Source organism: Triticum aestivum, chromosome 4A, assembly GCF_018294505.1.
Source record: "Triticum aestivum cultivar Chinese Spring chromosome 4A, IWGSC CS RefSeq v2.1, whole genome shotgun sequence".
Taxonomy (NCBI): domain Eukaryota; kingdom Viridiplantae; phylum Streptophyta; class Magnoliopsida; order Poales; family Poaceae; genus Triticum; species Triticum aestivum.
The window spans coordinates 96,498,401-96,522,559 of record NC_057803.1 but is presented as its reverse complement, the minus strand read 5'-3'; the positions used below and the strand labels follow the sequence as shown (position 1 = coordinate 96,522,559).

Below are 24,159 nucleotides of genomic sequence, written 5' to 3'. Positions count from 1 at the left end.
CATTTAGGGAGGCAGGAAGTACAACGGTATCACTGTATCAGCTCCCATAAAATTATCGGTTCTGAGCAGCTACACCTACACATCATATCTTTTTTTTTATTTAAACGCCTATATAGTACTGCCTCCATTCCACAATGTAGTGCTTCCTCTATCCTCGTGCTTCAACTTTGACCGTAAATTTAATTATCAAGACCGATTGCGGCGGAAGCAAAAATTATATCAGTGAATTCGTATTTGAAAAAAGTTTTCAATTATATAATTTTTTCTCCCGCCGCAGTTGGTCTTGTTGGTTAAATTTATGGTCAAAGTTGAACCTCGGGAAATGCGGGCGCACTATATTTTAGAATGGAGGGAGTAAGCAGCAAATCAATCATGCACCTATCTTTGAGGCTGTGTTTAGATTGCAAACTTTGTTTGCAAAGTTCACTGTAGCACTTTTCGGATGCTATTTAGGAGGACTAAACATGATCTAATTATAAAACAAATTACACGGATGGACTGCAAATCACGAGACCTTTCTATCAAGCCTAATGAATTCCTCATTAGAGACTGTTTACTGTAGCACCACATTGTCTAATCTAGGCTTAATTAGGCTTGTTAGAAAGGTCTCGCAAAAGCACCCGGGGTTATGGAATGGGTTTTGTCAGTAATCCACATTTAATACTCCTAATTAGCTAGTGTCCAAACATTCGAAGTCATTGTAGCGATGGAAAAACTTTGCGAACCAAACAGGGCCCGAATATCTAAACGTACTGAGAACAGGTTGATCTGCATTCCTTTTCTATTATAAGTATAGTACTGCACCTTACTGATTGTTGTAACTTCCAAAGAATATATTATTGTTACTTCTTCGTAAGTCCTCATATTCAAGATCATACATTCATTTAATTTGTTTGCATGTAGCCATGAGTTCAGGTCTCTTCAAGCCTCGTGTTCATCCCACTGGTAGAAAAAGGGCCTGTTGTCCCGGTTCATAAGGGTCTTTTGTCCCGGTTCCTGAACCGGGACTAAAGGGTCGGTACTAATGCCCTGTTCCTTTAGTCCCGATTCAATCCAGAACTAGGACAGATGGGCCTCCACGTGGCCTGTGCGCGGAGCCCAGGCAGGAGACCCTTTGGTCCCGGTTGGTGGCATCAACCGGGACCAATAGGCATCCACGCGTCAGCATTTCTGTGGCTGGGTTTTTTTTTTGAAAGGGGGGTTGGGTGTTTTGGGGGGTTAATTTAGGTGTTTCATATATTGTGTTAGCTAGCTATAATTAATAGAGAGAAGCGTCATCTCTTATGTCCGTGCTTGGTCGACGCTACGTACTATACATACGTATAGAGAGGACTAGACACGCTAGCTAGCTAGTAAGCAAACGAAGGAAACAGAAGATCGTCATGAACATATATGCATACAGAGAGAAGTGATATCGACCACCTCTCCTTCTCCAAGAGATTGGTCGAACAACAAGTTCTCGTATATCTATCCGACACTACCGGCTACATATATACAATAATTATCTCTTACAAATATAATCATACGGACTCATGGTCCACATAGTATTCTCCGTCTTCAGCGATCACGTGGTCAAGAAAGAATGCCGTCAATTCCTCTTGAATTGCTCGCATGCGAGCTGGTGCTAGGAGTTCATCCCGCTTTCGAAACATCTAATTTGAAGAAGGGGGTCAATACATATATATATGAATGAATGAAACTCAACACAAATGATGGTAATAAAATAAAATTGTGAATGTTGTTATTTATGTACTTCATATTGTTCGTCAGTGTAGCCCCGCTCACAGGTCGTGTGGCGGATGGACTCGCAAACGTAGTATCCACAGAAATCATTCCCTTGTTCCTGCCACAACCACTTTACAAGAAATAGAGGTCAATCAAACTGATAAGCAAGAATGCCAAATGTTATTGATGAAACTAACGCTTGAATCAATAGGAGATGCGCGGAACATGCTACTATAGTACTTACTTTCGGGTGTCTAAATTGCAGCTTCTTTGGGAGTCCTGCAGCTTTTTTAGAGAATTTTTTCCAAACCCTGCCAGACAAAGAAAACAATTACTTGGTATATCAGGAAATGAACAAAGTTGCTGATATGGTGGATAATGATCGATTTAACTTACTTCTCGAGCATTTGAGTCATGTCCGCATAGTCCTGGGGATCTTTTCGTCTTGAGTTTAAGACGGTTACTAGTCCCTGCTCAAGCTTAATCTCTAAGAGAATATAGTGGAAACTGCACACGCATGCATAACTCATCAATTACATTACTATAACCTTGACTAATATATAAGGGAAACCGAATACGCACAAGACAGTAACACTCACTTGAACTTGTAAGGAAAGAGTATTATATCTTTATTTTCATTTATTACTAACGATCGTAGCAAGTTGGCCTCGGTATCTGCGGCATGAAATTTAACCTGAGTTGCATCTATAAGATATGTGTTAATGAACCCAATATCACCGACTTGTCTTTTCTTCAACTCGGCGATCTTCAATCTGCATAATATAGTGAGGATGATTATAAATACATGCAATGAAAGAGCTGAGCTATATAGAGAGACTTAATGATAGAAGTAGTACTACTTACAGACAGTAGCAGATGACCGTTGTTTTGTCGAGGGCCAATTGATTGAAAAACTGAAAGAACTCCTCAAATGGAATAGGCAACAGTTCAATTCCAATGAGGTCATGCTCCTTTTTAACTTTCACATACAAAGTACTCCTCCCCCCAGAGTCTCTGCAGATTTTCAAGTACCAATCATGCAATCTTCGCATCATCGTTGATAGAGATCTTTCATCTTTGACGAGAGGCTTCCCGTACTCGTATCTTTGTATCTGCACCTCCATGAAATCATAATGTACATCGTCGGGAAGGTAATCGCCAAGATTGCTATAACCGGGCACCATCCTCGGATCATTAGCGACGTTGTCGCTAGGCACCTTGAGCGGGGGGGGGGGGCACTATTGCTTCGCTTGTTCGCCGAGCTGGGCAATTTGTTTCCCAGCTCGTCGTTCTTTCAGCCTTTGATCACTGACAGTACTTCCCGACCGCTCCGCTTCGGCAAATTCCTTTTCAATAATGCGCTCATAGTTTCCTTTCGGCGGAGACTTGGGTGGTTTTGTCAGGGCAGCCAGAGTGCGCTTCGCTTTCACCGGATCTACCTTCTCCTCCGGAGGTGGATGTTTCTTTGCTTTCACCCCTTCAAAGAAGTTCCTCACTTCTTCTCGCGCGATCTCGGCATTCTCCTCCGGGGTCCTCTCGTATGGTAACTTCTCTGGAGTCTTCAGAGAAGGACCGAATCTGTATGTCCTCCCGCCTTTGGCTGTACTGCTAGACGCCGGCAGAGCAGACGGAGCAGTTGTCTTCTTTACTTGTTTACGAGGCGGAGGAGAAGGACTATGACGTGCCGGAGCAGTCGGAGCGGCGGCAGGTCTCTTCCGCCCTTGTTGACGAGGCGGAGAAGGAGAAGGCTGGCTGCTCGGGTGTGTCGGCGCAGGCGGAGGAGGCGGAGTGCTGCCACGCGCCGGAGAAGGAGCCGGTCGAGTGCCCTGATCGTCACTCACTGGAGGAGGAGGCGGAGTGCCCTGACTCGCCGGAGGAGGAAGCGGTGGAGGAGGCGGAGTGCGCTGACTTGCCGCAGGAGGAGGAGGAGGCGGAGGCGTCCAGTTCGGAAGGTTGATGAGCTCCTTCCGCCATAGGCATGGAGTCTTTAGAGCAGAACCCAGCCTAGTCTCCTCTTCACCGGTAGGGTGGTCAAGCTGGAGGTCCTCAAATCCCTCCGTTATTTCATCCACCATCACCCTAGCATGTCCTTCTGGAATCGGCCGGCAGTGAAAAGTTGCACCGGGTTCAGTAGGATAAACAGAGCCAACAGCCGCCTTGACCTTCAAATTCATCCATTGCGTCATAAGGTGGCAATTTTGAGACTTCGTGATAGCATCCACGGGATAGCTGGCAGGAGCCGTCAAGGCATGCTCCGGCTGAAGCAGCTCGGTGGAAGCCACCCTGCTTCTCCGCTGAGATGGCGGGGTAGCTTCGGGGGAAGCTTCGGCAGTACGTTTGCTGCGATTTGCTTCTCGTTCCTCTATCGCTTGTACCCTTGCTTGCGGTGCCTGCATTTGGGTCTGCTGCAATTTTTTCCTCCTCTCCTGGGATTTGTAACCGCCTGCGTCCGGAAACCCAACCTTCCATGGAATGGAGCCTGGCGTGCCTCGTGTCCGTCCAGGGTGCTCAGGATTCCCGAGGGCCATTGTGAGCTCGTCGTTCTCTCTGTCTGGAAAGAACGTCCCTTGCTGCGCTGCTTCGATATACTGCTGAAGCTTCCTAACTGGTATGTCCATTTGATCGTTTGTCCAAATGCACTTCCCTCTTACAGGGTCCAAGGTTCCGCCAGCCCAGAAGAACCAAGTCCGGCAATGGTTTGGCCAGTTAATTGTCTTTGGTTCGATCCCTTTATCAACCAGATCATTCTCAGTCCTAGCCCACTTAGGCCGGGCTACGAGGTAGCCACCTGACCCCGTGCGATGGTGATGCTTCTTCTTCGCAGCATTTTGCCTGTTTGTCGCCGACATCTTCTTACTTGTTTCCGATGTCTTGTGGGCCACAAATGCGGGCCAGTGATCTCTGATCTTCTCATATCTGCCCTTGAATTCTGGTGTCTCTTTATTTTCGACAAACTTATTCAGCTCTTTATTCCACCTCCTGAATAGTTCTGCCATCCTCTTAAGAGCAAAAGACTTGATTAATTGCTCTTTAACTGGCTTCTCTGGATCATCCTCTGGCGGTAGGGTGAAATTTGACTTCAGCTCAGTCCAAAGATCATTTTTCTGCATATCATTGACATAAGACACCTCAGGGTCTTCTGTAGCCGGCTTTAACCATTGCTGGATGCTGATCGCGATCTTGTCCCTAACCAAAACCCCGCACTGAGCAACAAATGCGCTCTTTGTCCGGAGGGGTTCAATCGGTTGGCCGTCGGGCGCGATTGCTATGATCTCAAACTTTTCATCCGAGCTCAACTTTTTCTTTAGGCCTCGTCTCTTTACCGAAGTTGTGCTCGATCCGGAGGGCTAGAAAAAAGAACAAAGACTTAATTAATATGTGTACATACCAAAACAATGAATGCATCAATTAGCTAGCTAGTCAGCAGAAGCTTAACTAATATATATACCTGGCCGGACTCGGTTCGGTCACCGGAGACGTCATCACGGTCTCCTTCTTGCACCGGCATTAGGTCACCGGAGCCATCATAATCATAGCCAGCTGCTTCCAGACCATCGGTGTCATTGAGAAACAATGAGCAGACGGCATCACTCCCTCGTGCGATTATGTCCCCCAACAACTCTTCTTGTACTTCGTCTCGGGCGGTGTCCATAGTTTCTACAAATATTGACAACATGGCAATTATTATTCAAACATGACAGATGGATATATTATTCAAATATTGACAACAAATATTGACGCTGCTTCTCTAGGGTTTGGTGTAGCCTCGACGCTGCTTCTCTAGGGTTTGGGGTGGCCTCGACAATGCTTCAAGGATAAAAAAAGAAGAGGAAGAAGAAAAAAAGAGGAGAAGAAAGAATAGAGGAGTAAGAACTCCTCTATTCTTTCTTCTCCTCTTTTTTTCTTCTTCCTCTTTTTTTTATCAGGAACGAGGGTCGTCGAGGGTCACGGAGCGGTAGAGGAAACCCTAAATAGCAAGTATCGTGGGTGTGAGATACATGTGGTCGTCGGTGTCGGACACTACATCCACGTCCCACAAGTGACGTGGGCGTCGAAGCCCGCGTCACTTGTGGGACGTGGATGTACTGTCTGACACTGACGACCCTCGTTCCCAATAAAAAAAGCGGAAGAAGAAGAAAAAAAGAGGAGAAGAAAGAATAGAGGAGAAGAACTCCTCTATTCTTTCTTCTCCTCTTTTTTTCTTCTTCCTCTTCTTTTTTTATCCTCTTCTTCCTCTCATGTTCGACGACCCTCGACCCCTCGGCGACCCTAGACCCCCTCTCGACCCCCTCATGTCGAACTTATCGGGTAGGGGGTATATCGACAACGACATACCCGATACATACATACATACATATCACATGCATCCATACATATATGAACAAAATTAATATCTACTAATTAACAACCTAAATAAAAAACTAATACATATAGGAAGAAGAAGAAAAAAGAAGAGAAGAAAGAATAGAGGAGAAGACTGTTGACACCTGATTTTGGCACAATGCAGAATGCAATGGAGATGGCCTCAAATGACAAAATATTCTAAATGAGAAATTTCACATTGCCGAGTGGAACAACTTTGATGTTTGGACCATAATCATTCGGCATCATATCAAAGACCAAAACTACACTCAGATTGTCATGTTTAGGTGTTTTGAGTGCTTTTTGGTCAAGTACACCTCTGGGACAATCTCGGATGAAGGAATGCTCTACATGAATTGTCTTCGTCTCATCGAATCGGTCGATTTTGATATAAAAATTATCTCAATCCGAGTTCGTATGCAAAAGTTAGAGCTATCTGGATGCAGCCCTATCAAGAGGCGAAATATGACGCGGAAGACCAGACATGTCTTGGCAAGTGTCTGATGTAATGCGTGAGTGTTTTGGCCTAGAAGATGGCCTCGAATCGGAAAACGTTCAACACGAAATTTTTTCGTCTCGTCAAAACGGTCAACTTTGCTTTTGGACACATTTTCATCCGAGATCGTTTACTGCCTCAAAAACCTTGCAGGGGAAAGCTTGCCGCCGTGAACAGTAACCTTGCCGGGGAAAGCTTGCCGCCGTGAACAGTAACCTTGCCGGGGAAAGCTTGCCGCCGTGAACAGTAACATTGTCGGGGGAGAGCTTGCCGCCGTGAACAGTAACCTTGCCGGGGAAAGCTTGCCGCCGTGAACAGTAACCTTGCCGGGGGAGAGTTTGCAGACGTGAACAGTAACCTGCCGGGGAAAGCTTGCTGCCATGAACAGTAGAAACTGTCGAGGCCAATCCGACCAGATGCTGAAGATGGGCTCAAATACTTATCTAGGTGGCTTCGGATGAAGAAGTGTTCAACATAGGAGTTGTTCGTAACGTCGAAACGGTCAACTTTGCTTTTGGAGTCATCATCATCCGACGTAGTATACGACCTGCAGAGACGCTGCAAGAGTCGGACGGTCCAGTCAGCTACATGAACGAGTCCGACTCGAAATTAGAGATGACCCCGTGGAGTATTCAAGATGGCCTTATTTGGAAAAGTGATCAACATACGGATTGTTGGCCTCGTCGAAGCACACATAATTGATATTTGAACCGTCTCCATCGGAAGTCATATGCAGATTCCACAGCCCACGCAAGGAGCAAGACAGAAGATTGGACCAGACTCGGGCTGAATCCGAGTGGGACCAGAACTAGGATTCTAGGACGTGAATTGATGCAATTTTCTTGTAAGGAAAGCCTAGATAAATCCTTTGCTTGTACGGGAAGTCCAGCCGCCTCTTATATATGTTGGGGGTGACGGCCGATTGAACAACACACAATCGAACAAATCAATATACTACTTTTTCATCTACGTTTTATCTCTCCACCGTTTTTCTATCTCGTTCTTCGCTGTTCTTCGTGTTTGAGAGCTGCGAATCCTGAGGCTCTAGGGGCGAGCGAATCGACCTAGGGCAGCCCTTAGCCGCCGCACTCCCTGACGGGGTCCCTCCCGGGGGTGTGGGGTTTTCGGGTCTGCAAAAGCGCCCGTCGATTGTCTTGCGTATCGCGCTGTCGGTCGGGTCTCCTTAGACGTGAGCTGCGGTGCATCACCCCCGGCGTCGAGGGTACACGTGACGTGTTCGTGTGTCAACACACTTTTTGGCGACTCCGCTGGGGACGAAGGTCAATCATCATCATCCACCATGTCCGATCTTCCCAAGCCATCTGAGGTAGACGCCGATAACATCATTAAGCCCAGTCTTGATGAGATATCGGCTGATCATCGCCAAGTCTATGAGGAGTAGAAGAAGGCACGTGAAGAGAAGGACTTGTAGGAGTTCCTTGCAAAATTCAAGAAAGATCGCCAAGGCAACATCACTCCGATTGAAGAAATCAAGTTCCCTCCTCTTCAAGCCGAGCAGGTTAAACCCGCTGTGAGTACTACCTTTTCTCCTGAGCAGTGGGCTGAGATTCAGAATCGTATTGCTGATGGTAACAATCTGGTCTATCAAACTTTCATAGAAAATACCAATGCTCAGAAAAATATATCTCAATCATCTAGTGGTAATTATGGTGTAGCTGCTAGTGTGCAAACCCTACCTACAACTACAACCACTCGACCATTACCGAACTATAGTTTGGCATACATGCCACAGTTCATACCTACTGCTAGTAGTCCTACTCCTCCTATGCCGCTGCCACAAGTTGCATCATCCACTATGGATGATGGTCTAGCTAATCTTAGAGAGGAGATGGCTAAGATGCTTCGAGAGAATTTTGGAGTTGAGTTACCTCGGAATCGGATTTACCAAAAGCCGTACCCCGAGTATTTTGATGCCATCCAGTGCCCTCCGGGATATAAGATTCCAGATTTTGTTAAGTTCAATGGAGAGGGCACAAAAACCACATGGGAGCATGTTAGTCAATACTTGGCACAACTAGGTGAAGCAGGTTCATTGAATGAATTGAAAGTGCGTTTGTTTCCTTTATCATTAACTGGTACTGCATTTTCATGGTTCTCTTCTTTACCACATGGTTCCATTCGGGTTTGGTCGCAGTTAGAGCAGAAATTTCATGATCACTTTTATAGCGGCGACAATGAACTCAAGTTGTCACATCTAACATCGGTTAAACAGAAGCATGACGAATCGGTCTCCGATTATGTCAAGAGATTTAGAGAAACGAAAAACCGGTGTTTTAGTTTGGTGATAACCGAGAGAGACTTGGCAGACCTAGTGCTGAGTGGTTTGAAAACTCCCATTAGAGAAAAGCTAGAAGGCTATGAGTTCTTAAATATTAACCAAGTCTTACAAAGGGCTTTGGCTCAGGAAAGCCGAAGCAAAGATCTCAAAGAAGTGCATAGATATAAAGCTGATCGACCAAAGATGAACATGGTGGAATATGATAGTGATCACTCGGACGATGAGGGTGATATTTATGCTACTGAATTTGTTTGGCCATCTAAAGCCAAACCCTTTACTTGCAATGATCTGAAACCGATTCATAAGAATCGTGATGAAGAAATGAAGTTTACTTTTAACATTGCCAAATGTGATAAAATATTTGATGCTTTGCTGCAAGCTAAAATTATTAGGATTTCTCACACTTTACCGCCGTTTGAAGAGCTAAAACGGCGTGCTTATTGCAAGTATCATAATTCTTTTTCTCATGCTACTAACGATTGCAATGTTTTTCGACGACAGATACAATCGGCCATTAATGACGGACGATTGAACTTTTCTGAGATGCAAATTGATAAACAGCCTTTTCCAATGAATACCATGGAGTTGGAGGGGAAGAAACTACTCATTCGGCCAGAGGCTGCCGTATCTGCTAATAAAGCTAATGTCATTGTTGGTGAGCCCAGGAAAGACAAGGAGGGCGACAAGGCCTTGGGGAGACAGGTTGTGCTTGACAAGCAACCCGGTGGCAAGGAAATAATCAAAATCACCATCAAGAATCCTACACTCGGGGGGCAACCGCAAGTGCAAGAAAATATTCGTGCTAAATTTGTCAAGCCCAAGGATCCAGAAGTTGACAAGTGGAAGACGAATGAAGCTAAAGTGCAGCGCAAGAAAATCAAGCCAACTTTTGATATGCTGCTGTCCAAGTATGCCAATCATGCAGCCGGTTCTAGCTCTAACCGGTCATCAAATTTGAAGCGCTCAAGGTCACCTCCTCAGGAAGAATTTCAGCATCATGCAAGGCCATATGGGTCGTGGGCGCCGGGACCATGGATGCCGCCACCCCCCTATGTGCCATACTATGTGGGAGACTTCAATGGAGGATGGTGGCAGCCCCCAATGGCCCCTTATACTTTTCATCCGGGTTGGGCAGAACCAAGGAGGCCCGTTCATGAGAGACTTTCTTATCCCGCACAAGGCCGTTTGAACAATGGTGTCAATCGGCTAGTGCAAGTTAATCAAAAAAGGGTTGGCAAGCAAGAATGGCGTGTTAAGTCACCAGGTGCTGCAACGGTTGAGTCAAGCAAAGGCAAGGAAAAAACCGATACCGACTCATTTATCTTGGGCACCGAAACATTCGCCATACAACAGCCGATTGGGCCTAGCAATCCGACTGAGCCGATACTTGCTATCGCGCCAAAGCACTCGGCTAATGACCATGAAGCAAGCGCCAGCCGAGTAAAAACGAGAGATCCTAAATACACTCAGCCAAAGTGGTGTCCTCCAGGGCTAACAAAGACACAGAAGAGGAAACTACAGAGGTTAAGGAGCCAAGAGATGGCAGAACAAGAGGCTGAGAAGCAAAGGGATAAGTTGTTCAATGACACTCGGCCTATGGTACCTACAAAACAAGTGTGGAGGCCCAAACAAATACGAGATACAGTGGCCTCTACGCCTATCACAGCAGCACCTACACTACCAAAAAAGGACAATGCAATCATTGCATCGTCTATGTTACCTATTGCTTCCTCTTCACTCGGACAAATTTCTGAATCGGTGGATGCACTTGAGGAGGAGGCTGATATGTTGGACTATGAGCCTACACCGGTTCATGAGGGTATGGATATCAATATGGTGTATTACTTGCCTGCTGAGTTTCGTGCTGTAGATGAGGAAGGGGAGGTGGCTCAGCTGGATTTTGGCCCTAAAAACGCGATATTCGAGAAGCCAAAAGAACCAGTAACGCATCTGAAACCATTATATCTCAGAGGTCATATCAATGGGTCGCCGCTCACTCGGATGCTTGTTGATGGTGGTGTTGTGGTAAATCTTATGCCCTATTCGGTCTTCAAGAAATTGGGTTTGCCTGATGAAGAATTAATCAAGACCAATATGGTGCTTAACGGGTTTGAAGGCAAAGAGAAAACTGAAGCCAAAGGTGTGATGTATGTGGAGCTTACAGTCGGAAGCAAAACTTTGGCTACTGCATTCTTTGTTGCTGAGGTGCAAGGTAACTACAACGTCATACTAGGCCGTGATTGGGTTCATGCAAACCAGTGCGTACCATCCACTATGCACCAGTTTTTGGTTCAGTGGGTTGATGATGAAGTGGAAGTCATTCATGCGGATAACTCGGCCTGTGTTGCTTTGGCCGATGCGTCAGTGGATTGGCAACATCCCAATGCTACTTGCTTGACGGGACGTGACTTATCAGAGTTTGATTTTCTCAGCGCAACCAAGAATGGTTTTGTGCCCGTCTCTTTAAAGCCGACTGAATGCAATCGGCTCCAAGGTATGATATGTTTAAATGGATTCTAGCTCTGAGTGGTTACAAAAACGTCTTGTGAAATATCGGTCCAGCGAGAACGATATGTATGAGTCTATAGAGGAGTTGGATGACATGGATAAACTTGGACAAGGTTTTACGTCGGCCGATCCATTAGAAGAGGTAGATATTGGAGATGGTTCAGTCACTCGACCGACATTTATAAACAAAAACTTGAAAGCCGATTGTAAAGCTAAGTTAATCGAGCTATTGAAAGAATATGTTTGTTGCTTTGCATGGGAATATCATGAGATGCCAGGGTTAAGCCGAGAGCTAGTGGAGCATCGGTTGCCTATAAAGGCCGGTTTTAGACCTTATAAACAGTCGGCCAGAAAATTTAATCCGAAAACATATGACCGGATCAAGGAAGAGATCGGTCGACTGCTTGAAGCTAATTTCATTCGACCTTGCAGGTACGCCGAGTGGATTTCTAACATTGTCCCAGTGGAGAAGAAAGGATCCGGCAAGTTGAGGGTGTGCATTGATTTCAGAGATTTGAATAGGGCTACACCCAAAGATGAGTATCCTATGCCAATAGCCGATATGCTTATTAATGATGCTTCTGGGCATAAGGTTATTAGCTTTCTAGATGGTAATGCCGGATACAATCAAATTTTTATGGCCGAAGAGGACATGTACAAGACTGCTTTTCGATGCCCTGGTTTCGTTGGTTTATTCGAGTGGACAGTGATGACATTCGGATTAAAAAATGCTGGAGCCACATATCAAAGGGCTATGAATTTGATTTTCCATGATTTACTCGGTATCATACTTGAAGTTTATATTGATGATATTGTTGTCAAATCGGATGCTTTTGAATCTCACTTGGCCGATTTGCGTTTAGCTTTTGAAAGAATGAAAAAGTATGGACTGAAGATGAATCCTTTGAAGTGTGCTTTTGGCGTGTCAGCTGGCAAGTTTTTGGGTTTCATTATTCATGAAGATGGCATAGAGATTGATCCCAAAAAGATAGAGGCTATACAGAAAGTGGAGGCTCCAACATGCAAGAGAGATATGCAAAAGTTCCTTGGCAAGGTCAACTATTTGAGAAGGTTCATAGCTAATCTGTCAGGGAAAGTTGATGCATTTACTCCTATCCTTCGGTTAAAGGATGATGCTGATTTCACTTGGGGGGCAAAACAGCAAGAAGCATTTGATATGATCAAGAATTATTTGTGCACTCCTCCGGTGATGAGAGCACCCAAGCATAGGGAACCCTTCAGACTTTACATTGCAGCAGAGGAAGAAGTTATTGGTGCTGTTCTAACTCAAGAGACCGAAGGAAAAGAGCATGCCATCACTTATTTGAGCCGCCGCTTATTGGACGCAGAGACAAGGTATACATTTATTGAGAAATTATGTCTATGCTTATATTATGCTTGCACAAAACTGAGACATTATTTAGTGCCGAGTGCTTGTGTAGTAGCTTGTCAAACCGATGTCATTAAATACATGTTGCATAGGCCAATTCTTAGTGGTAGAATTGGCAAGTGGGCTTATGCTTTAATTGAATATGATTTGGCTTATGAATCTCTAAAGTCCATGAAAGGCCAAATTGTTGCTAATTTCATTGTTGAACATCGGATTAATGACAAGCATGATGTTGATATGAACCTTATTTCATTAGTACCATGGATATTATACTTTGATGGGTCAGTTTGTAGCAATGGCCAAGGTGTTGGTATTGTTTATATATCTCCTCATGGTGCTGTTTTTGAAGCCTCATGCCGCTTAGAATATTTTTGCACAAACAATCAAGCCGAATATGAAGCATTGTTATTCGGCCTAGAGATGTTACTTGCTATAGGTGTTACACATATTGAGGCTTATGGTGATTCGTTACTAGTGGTACAGCAAATATCCAAAGTCTTTCAGTGTTTGGACGAATCACTTAATGTTTATCTTGATAAATGTCTAGATATAATCTCTACTTTGGATTGTTTTAGCATTGCACATATATCTAGACATGACAACTGGAAAGCAAATGAGTTGGCACAACAAGCATCTGGATACCATGTTGATCATGGCATGTTTCATATTTCTCAAAATCCGATGTCTTGTCTTACCAGTATAGAAGAGGCCGAACCAGAACCCACTGATTCGGTCATTAACAAAAAATCTAGTGCAGGTGACAATTCCGACTGGAGGAAGCCCATTGTTGCTTACTTGCGTAATCCGAGTGAAAGGGTGGACAGGGCTGTTCGGCGTATGGCTTTTAAATATACTATGAGGGATGATGATCTTTATCGCCGAACAGTTGATGATGTTCTTTTAAAGTGCTTGGATGAGGACCAAGCAAGAGTTGCTATGGGAGAGGTACATGAAGGCATTTGTGGTACTCACCAGTCGGCTCCCAAGATGAAATGGTTATTACGACGTGCTGGGTTTTATTGGCCGACCATGATTAATGATTGCTTCAGATATTATAAAGGGTGCGAAGCTTGTCAAAAATTTGGTGATATTCAATTGGCTCCCGCTGCTATGTTGCATCCTATTATCAAGCCGTGGCCTTTCAGAGGATGGGGTTTAGACTTTATTGGGCAAATCCATCCGTCTTCTTCAAAGGGGCATCGGTTCGTATTGGTGGCAACTGATTATTTCACTAAGTGGTCTGAAGCAGTACCTCTCAAGAACATGACGCATACGGAGGTAATTAAATTCATAACCGAACACATTATTCATAGATTCGGTATTCCTCAAACGTTAACTACAGATCAAGGTTCATCTTTTATGTCACACCAAGTCAGAGAGTTTGCCGAATCTTATAACATAAAGTTGCTCAATTCCTCCCCATATTATGCCCAAGCTAATGGACAAGCTGAGTCTAGCAATAAAATTTTAATCAAGCTCATCAAGAAGAAGATTGAGGATAATCCAAGGAGATGGCATGACTTGTTGTCTGAGGCATTATGGGCACATAGAATCTCAAGGCATGGTGCTACGAAAGTGACTCCATATGAGCTAGTATATGGTCAGGAGGCTGTTTTACCAGTGGAAGTAAATTTGAATGCTTTGAGAATAGCCAAACAAAATGATTTATCGGCAATAGACTTCTATAACTTGATGATGGACAACATTGATGAGGTTGCTGATAAACGTTTGGCTGCTTTGAATGCCATAGAGAGAGATAAGTTGAGGGTGGCAAGGGCTTACAATAAGAAAGTCAAGTTGAAGAATTTTCAAGTTGGTGACCTCGTCTGGAAAGTGATTCTACCGATTGGTTCAAGAGATAGAAAATTCGGGAAGTGGTCTCCAAGTTGGGAAGGTCCTTTTAGGATTACAAGAGTTGTTCCCGGAAATTCATATTTGGTGGAATCAATACAGGGGGGCATTGTTACCTCGAGCTCTCAATGGCAAATATTTGAAGAAGTACCACCCGAGTGTGTGGCAGGAAGCCTAAGTAGGCAATGGCCGATATACGATTATCGCCCTTAGCACAAACATGGCCGATACATAATTATCGCCCTGAGAAGAATAGATGGCCGATGGAGTGTTGACATCGTCCTTAGAACAAACATGGTGCAAATTATTTTTCGGCATGCAAGCTTTGCCGAAAAACAGGGGGGCCTGTGTTGACACCTGATTTTGGCACAATGCAGAATGCAATGGAGATGGCCTCAAATAACAAAATATTCTACATGAGAAATTTCACATTGCCAAGTGGAACAACTTTGATGTTTGGACCATAATCATTCGGCATCATATCAACGACCAAAACTAGACTCAGATTGTCATGTTTAGGTGTTTTGAGTGCTTTTTGGTCAAGTACGCCTCCAGGACAATCTCGGATGAAGGAATGCTCTACATGAATTGTCTTCGTCTCGTCGAATCGGTCGATTTTGATATAAAAATCATCTCAATCCGAGTTCTTATGCAAAAGTTAGAGCTATCTGGATGCAGCCCTGTCAAGAGGCGAAATATGACGCAGAAGACCAGACATGTCTTGGCAAGTGTCTGATGTAATGCGTGAGTGTTTTGGCCCAGAAGATGGCCTCGAATCGGAAAACGTTCAACACGAAAGTTTTTCGCCTCATCAAAACGGTCAACTTTGCTTTTGGACACATTTTCATCCGAGGTCGTTTACTGCCTCAAAAACCTTGCCGGGGAAAGCTTGCCGCCGTGAACAGTAACCTTGCCGGGGAAAGCTTGCCGCCGTGAACAGTAACCTTGTCAAGGAAAGCTTGCCGCCGTGAACAGTAACCTTGCCGGGGGAGAGCTTGCCGCCGTGAACAGTAACCTTGCCGGGGAAAGCTTGCTGCCGTGAACAGTAACCTTGCCGGGGAAAGCTTGCCGCCGTGAACAGTAACCTTGCCGGGGGAGAGCTTGCCGCCGTGAACAGTAACCTGCCGGGGAAAGCTTGCTGCCATGAACAGTAGAAACTGTCGAGGCCAATCCAACCAGAAGCTGAAGATGGGCTCAAATACTTATCTAGGTGGCTTCCGATGAAGAAGTGTTCAACATAAGAGTTGTTCGTAACGTCGAAACGGTCAACTTTGCTTTTGGAGTCATCATCATCCGACGTAGTATACGACCTGCAGAGACGCTACAAGAGTAGGACGGTCCAGTCAGCTACATGAATGAGTCCGACTCGAAATTAGAGATGACCCCGTGGAGTATTCAAGATGGCCTTATTTGGAAAAGTGATCAACATACGGATTGTTGGCCTCATCGAAGCACACATAATTGATATTTGAACCATCTCCATCGGAAGTCATATGCAAATTCCACAGCCCACGCAAGGAGCAAGACAGAAGATTGGACCAGATTCGGGCTGAATCCGAGTGGGACCAGAACTAGGATTCTAGGACGTGAATTGATGTAATTTTCTTGTAAGGAAAGCCTAGATAAATCCTTTGCTTGTACGGGAAAGTCCAGCCGCCTCTTATATATGTTGGGGGTGATGGCCGATTGAAGGACACACAATCGAAAAAATCAATATACTACTTTTTCATCTACGTTTTATCTCTCCACCGTTTTTCTATCTCGTTCTTCGCTGTTCTTCGTGTTTGAGAGCTGCGAATCCCGAGGCTCTAGGGGCGAGCGAATCGACCTAGGGCAGCCCATAGCTGCTGCACTCCCTAACGGGGTCCCTCCCGGGGGTGTGGGGTTTTCGGGTCTGCAAAAGCGCCCGTCGACTGTCTTGCGTATCGCGCTGCCGGTCGGGTCTCCTTCGACGTGAGTTGCGGTGCATCACCCCCGGCGTCGAGGGTACACGTGACGTGTTCGTGTGTCAACACACTTTTTGGCGACTCCGCTGGGGACGAAGGTCAATCATCATCATCCACCATGTCCGATCTTCCCAAGCCATCTGAGGTAGACGCCGATAACATCATTAAGCCCAGTCTTGATGAGATATCGGCTGATCATCGCAAAGTCTATGAGGAGTACAAGAAGGCACGTGAGGAGAAGGACCTGCAGGAGTTCCTTGCAAAATTCAAGAAAGATCACCAAGGCAACATCACTCCGATTGAAGAAATCAAGTTCCCTCCTCTTCAAGCCGAGCAGGTTAAACCCGCTGTGAGTACTACCTTTTCTCCTGAGCAGTGGGCTGAGATTGAGAGTCGTATTGCTGATGGTAACAATCTGGTCTATCAAACTTTCATAGAAAATACCAATGCTCAGAAAAATATATCTCAATCATCTAGTGGTAATGATGGTGTAGCTGCTAGTGTGCAAAACCCTAATCTGGCTTTACCTATCTCATCGGTGCCTCCCATGCCGATGACTTATTATCCTACTCAAACAAATCAGATTGTGACTGCACCTATTAATCCTATTATGAGCATGCCAAGTTCGGTGGCAACGCCGAACCAAACCCTACCTACAACTACAACCACTCGACCATTACCGAACTATAGTTCGGCATACATGCCATAGTTCATACCTACTGCTAGTAGTCCTACTCCTCCTATGCCGCTGCCACAAGTTGCATCGTCCACTATGGATGATGGTCTAGCTAATCTTAGAGAGGAGATGGCTAAGATGCTTCGAGAGAATTTTGGAGTTGAGTTACCTCGGAATCGGATTTACCAAAAGCCGTAGCCCGAGTATTTTGATGCCATCCAGTGCCCTCCGGGATATAAGATTCCAGATTTTGTTAAGTTCAATGGAGAGGGCACAAAAACCACATGGGAGCATGTTAGTCAATACTTGGCACAACTACGTGAAGCAGGTTCATTGAATGAATTGAAAGTGCGTTTGTTTCCTTTATCATTAACTGGTACTGCATTTCCATGGTTCTCTTCTTTACCACATGGTTCCGTTCGGGTTTGGTCGCAGTTAGAGCAGAAATTTCGTGATCACTTTTATAACGGCGACAATGAACTCAAGTTGTCACATCTAACATCGGTTAAACAGAAGCATGACGAATCGGTCTCCGATTATGTCAAGAGATTTAGAGAAACGAAAAACCGGTGTTTTAGTTTGGTGATAACCGAGAGAGACTTGGCAGACCTAGTGCTGAGTGGTTTGAAAACTCCCATTAGAGAAAAGCTAGAAGGCTATGAGTTCTTAAATATTAACCAAGTCTTACAAAGGGCTTTGGCTCAGGAAAGCCGAAGCAAAGATCTCAAAGAAGTGCATAGATATAAAGCTGATCGACCAAAGATGAACATGGTGGAATATGATAGTGATCACTCGGACGATGAGGGTGATATTTATGCTACTGAATTTGTTTGGCCATCTAAAGCCAAACCCTTTACTTGCAATGATCTGAAACCGATTCATAGGAATCGTGATGAAGAAATGAAGTTTACTTTTAACATTGCCAAATGTGATAAAATATTTGATGCTTTGCTGCAAGCTAAAATTATTAGGATTTCTCACACTTTACCGCCGTTTGAAGAGCTAAAACGGCGTGCTTATTGCAAGTATCATAATTCTTTTTCTCATGCTACTAACGATTGCAATGTTTTTCGACGACAGATACAATCGGCCATTAATGACGGACGATTGAACTTTTCTGAGATGCAAATTGATAAACAGCCTTTTCCAATGAATATCATGGAGTTGGAGGGGAAGAAACTACTCATTCGGCCAGAGGCTGCCGTATCTGCTAATAAAGCTAATGTCATTGTTGGTGAGCCCAGGAAAGACAAGGAGGACGACAAGGCCTTGGGGAGACAGGTTGTGCTTGACAAGCAACCCGGTGGCAAGGAAATAATCAAAATCACCATCAAGAATCCTACACTCTGCGCGGGCTCGAGGGCGGCGCGGGCTCGGGGGCGGCGCGGGCTCGAGGAGCGGGCAGCGGCGGCGACGAGGAGCGGGCAGTGACGGCGACGGCGACCTCGGGGCGGCGACGGCGAGCACGGGCAGCCTGGCGGCGGCGTCGGGGCGGGATCGAAGAACTGAACCAAAATTTTCACAAGGGTGGCTTATATAGGCGGAGCATTGGTCACGGTTCGTGGCACAAACCGTGACCAATGCCCCCCTTTAGTCCCGGTTGGTGCCACCAACCGGGACCAAAGGCCTCTTTTCAGCAGCCCAAAGGGCGGGAAGCGGCGGCCTTTGGTCCCGGTTGGTGGCACCAACCGGGACTAAAGGGGGGCATTGGTCACGGTTTGTGCCACGAACCGTGACCAATGCACCCTTTAGTCCCGGTTGGTGCCACAAACCGGGACCAAAGTCCTTGTGCGGCTGCGGCGTCGAAAGTTTAGTCCCACCTTGCTAGTTGAGAGGGGTGCGCAGTGGTTTATAAGCCCCACTGCCGCACCCCTCTCGAGCTTCTCTTCATTGCAGGCTTACGGGCCTAATTGTCACTGTTGTGCCTGTGGGCCTACTGGGCCTCCTACGGGCCTGAATCCTGGCCCTTGGATGGGTTTCTAGTCGTATTCAGGCCGTGGGGGCCCAGTAGGTGGCACTTTTTTTGTTTTTTTTGTTGCTTTATTTATTTTATTTTCTTTTGTTTTTTGCTTTATTTCTTAATTCTTTATGCTTTTAGTTTTAGAAAAAATATAAATTTTTTGTTAATGCCATTAGTTTTCAAATTTGAAAATACTTTTTTGTTTTTTTGTTTTCTTTGTTGCTTTATTTATTTTATTTTGTTCCTACTTACAACAAAATACTTATTGTTGCTATTTTTTCTAGTTTTTTTGTTTTGTTTTCTGCATTATTGATTTTCTTTTGTTTTTTGCTTTATTTTTTTATTCTTTTTGCTTTTAGTTTTAGAAAAATTATAAACTTTCTGTTAGTGCCATTAGTTTTCAAATTTGAAAACATTTTTTTAGTTTTTTAGTTTTCTTTGTTGTTTATTTATTTTATTTTGTTTCTATTTACAAAAAAATACTTATTGTTGCTATTTTTTTGTTTTCCAGATTTTTTGTTTTGTTTTCTACATTATTTATTTTCTTTTGTTTTTTGCTTTATTTTTTATTTCTTTTTGCTTTTAGGTCAGCAAAATTATAAACTTTCTGTTAGTGCCATTAGTTTTAGAAAAATTATAAACTTTTTGTTAGTGCCATTAGTTTTCAAATTTGAATAGTTAAAATTTGAATTCTTTGAAATTTGTGTGAATCACAAGTTTGTGATTAACTTTACTAAAAAATGAACATAGATGCACCTATAGAGAAAATTCGACCTAAATTGATAGTTTTCAAATGAACTCTGAAAAAGTTGGCATAGCATACTCGTGTGTTACAAAGTTGGCATGGTATCATCATAATAGTTGCGGGAGAAAGTCTTCACTTTTTCTTCGCTTGTGTCATTTGCTTATTGCGCCGTAACCATGGATAATCTTCATTGTTTATCAGCATGCTTGGGTCAGCCTTGACATTGAAGGGAGGAATTTCATGAAACTTTTCATAATCTTCAGACATGTCTGTCTTGCCGTCCACTCCCAGGATGTCCCTTTTTCCTGAAAGAACTATGTGGCGCTTTGGCTCATTGTATGATGTATTCGCTTCCTTATCTTTTCTTTTTCTCGGTTTGGTAGACATGTCATTCACATAGATAACCTGTGCCACATCATTGGCTAGGACGAACGGTTCGTCAGTGTACCCAAGATTTTTCAGATCCACTGTTGTCATTCCGTACTGTGGGTCTACCTGTACCCCGCCGCCTGACAGATTGATCCATTTGCACTTAAACCAAGGGACCTTAAAATCAGGTTCGTAGTCAAGTTCCCATATGTCCACTATGTAACCATAATATGTGTCCTTTCTGCTCTCGGTTGCTGCATCAAAGCGGACACCGCTGTTTTGGTTGGTGCTCTTTTGATCTTGGGCGATCGTGTAAAATGTATTCCCATTTATCTCGTATCCTTTGTAAGTCAATACAGTCAAAGATGGTCCCCTGGACAACAAGTACAACTCATCACAAACAGTGTTGTCACCTATGAGACGTGTTTCCAACCAACTGTTGGAAGTCCTGATGTGTTCACATGTAATCCAGTCGTTGCACTGCTCCGGGTGTTTGGAGAGTAGACTGTTCTTGTGTTCATCGACATACGGGGTCACCAAGGTAGAGTTCTGTAGAACTGTGTAGTGTGCTTGAGACCAAGAATATCCGTCCCTGCATATTATTGAGTCTCTTCCAAGAGTGCCTTTTCCAGTCAGTGTCCCCTCATACCGCGATTTAGGGAGACCTATCTTCTTAAGGCCAGGAATGAAGTCAACACAAAACCCGATAACATCCTCTGTTTGATGGCCCATGGAGATGCTTCCTTCTGGCCTAGCGCGGTTACGGACATATTTCTTTAGGACTCCCATGAATCTCTCAAAGGGGAACATATTGTGTAGAAATACGGGCCCCAGGATTACAATCTCGTCGACTAGATGAACTAGGACGTGCATCATGATATTGAAGAAGGATGGTGGGAACACCAGCTCGAAACTGACAAGGCATTGCGCCACATCACTCCTTAGCCTTGGTACGATTTCTGGATCGATCACCTTCTGAGAGATTGCATTGAGGAATGCACATAGCTTCACAATGGCTAATCGGACATTTTCCGGTAGAAGCCCCCTCAATGCAACCGGAAGCAGTTGCGTCATAATCACGTGGCAGTCATGAGACTTTAGGTTCTGAAACTTTTTCTCTGGCATATTTATTATTCCCTTTATATTCGACGAGAAGCCAGTCATGACCTTCATACTGAGCAGGCATTCAAAGAAGATTTCTTTCTCTTCTTTCGTAAGAGCGTAGCTAGCAGGACCTTTATACTGCTTCGGAGGCATGCCGTCTTTTTCGTGCAAACGTTGCAGGTCCTCCCGTGCCTCAGGTGTATCTTTTGTCTTCCCATACACGCCCAAGAAGCCTACCAGGTTCACGCAAAGGTTCTTCGTCACTTGCATCACGTCGATTGAAGAGCGGACCTCTAGGTCTTTCCAGTAGGGTAGGTCCCAAAATATAGATTTCTTCTTCCACATGGGTGCGTGTCCCTCAGCGTCATTCAGAACAGCTAGTCCACCGGGACCCTTTCCAAAGATTACGTGTAAATCATTAACCATAGAAAGTACATGATCACCGGTACGCATGGCGGGCTTCTTCTGATGATCTGCCTCGCCTTTGAAATGCTTGCCTTTCTTTCGACATTGATGGTTGGTCGGAAGAAATCGACGATGGTCCAGGTACACATTCTTCCTGCATTTGTCCAGGTATATACTTTCAGTGTCATCTAAACAGTGCGTGCATGTGTGGTATCCTTTGTTTGTCTGTCCTGAAAGGTTACTGAGAGCGGGCCAATCGTTGATGGTCACGAACAGCAATGCCTTAAGGTTAAATTCCTCCTGTCTGTGCTCATCCCACGTACGTACACCGTTTCCATTCCACAGCTGTAAAAGTTCTTCAACTAATGGCCTTAGGTACACATCAATGTCGTTGCCGGGTTGCTTAGGGCCTTGGATGAGAACTGGCATCATAATGAACTTCTGCTTCATGCACATCCAAGGAGGAAGGTTATACATACATAGAGTCACGGGCCAGGTGCTGTGATTGCTGCTCTGCTCCCTGAAAGGATTAATGCCATCCGCGCTTAAAGCAAACCATACATTCCTTGGGTCCTTTGCAAACTCATCCCAGTACTTTCTCTCGATTTTTCTCCACTGCGACCCGTCAGCGGGTGCTCTCAACTTCCCATCTTTCTTTCGGTTCTCACTGTGCCATCACATCAACTTGGCATGCTCTTCGTTTCTGAACAGACGTTTCAACCGTGGTATTATAGGAGCATACCACATCACCTTCGCAGGAACCCTCTTCCTGGGGGGCTCGCCGTCAACATCACCAGGGTCATCTCGTCTAATCTTATACCGCAATGCACCGCATACCGGGCATGCGTTCAGATCCTTGTATGCATCGCGGTAGAGGATGCAGTCATTAGGGCATGCATGTATCTTCTCCACCTCCAATCCTAGAGGGCATACAACCTTCTTTGATGCGTATGTACTGTCGGGCAATTCGTTATCCTTTGGAAGCTTCTTCTTCAATATTTTCAGTAGCTTCTCAAATCCTTTGTCAGCCACAGCATTCTCTGCCTTCCACTGCAGCAATTCCAGTATGGTACCGAGCTTTGTGTTGCCATCTTCGCAATTGGGGTACAACCCTTTTTTGTGATCCTATAACATGCGATTGAACTTCAGCTTCTCCTTTTGACTTTCACATTGCGTCCTTGCATCGACAATGACCCGGTGGAGATCATCATCATCGGGCACATCGTCTGGTTCCTCTTGATCTTCAGCAGCTTCACCCGTTGCAGCATCATTGGGCACATCGTCTGGTTCCTCTTGATCTTCACCAGATCCCCCCGTTGCAGCATCACCATATTTAGGGGGCACATAGTTGTCATCGTACTCTTCTTCTTCACCGTCTTCCATCATAACCCCTATTTCTCCGTGCCTCGTCCAAACATTATAGTGTGGCATGAAACCCTTGTAAAGCAGGTGAGAGTGAAGGATTTTCCGGTTAGAGTAAGACCTTGTATTCCCACATTCAGTGCATGGACAACACATAAAACCATTCTGCTTGTTTGCCTCAGCCGCATCGAGAAACTCATGTACGCCCTTAATGTACTCGCAGGTGTGTCTGTCACCGTACATCCATTGCTGGTTCATCTACGTGCATTATATATAATTAAGTGTCCAAATTAATGCAAGTTCATCATCACATTAAAACCAAAGTGCATACATAGTTCTCATCTAACAACATATAGCTCTCCAGAGCATCTAATTAATTAAACCATACATTGAAACTATGTAAAACATTTCAATGCGAAAACAAATGCAATCATAATCGCAACCAAGGTAACAATTGATCCAATGGCATAATGATACCAAGCCTCGGTATGAATGGCATATTTTCTAATCTTTCTAATCTTCAAGCGCATTGCATCCATCTTGATCTTGTGATCATCGACGACATCCGCAACATGCAACTCCAATATCATCTTCTCCTCCTCAACTTTTTTTATTTTTTCCTTCAACAAATTGTTTTCTTCTTCAACTAAATTTAACCTCTCGACAATAGGGTCGGTTGGCATTTCCAATTCACATACATCCTACATAAATAAAATCTATGTCACGTTGGTCGGCATAGTTTTCATAAACAATAAATGAACCAATAGTTATAAACATAACATATATACCACATCCGAATCATAGACAGGACGAGGGCCGACGGGGGCGGATACCAAAACCATCGCACTATATAAGATGCAATAATAAAAGTAAGAAAATAATACAAGTATCTATGTAAACATACAAGTAAGAATATTTTTCCTTTCAGAAAGAAGATAAGAACAAGAGGCTCACCACGGTG

At 44.5% G+C, this 24,159-nt stretch overlaps 1 pseudogene; it reads left to right on the top strand.

Moving 5' to 3' along the window:
* Positions 1-905: 905 nt before the first annotated feature.
* LOC123081816 (alpha-dioxygenase 1-like) overlaps positions 906-24,159 on the top strand; it is a 35,668-nt pseudogene continuing 12,414 nt past the window's right edge.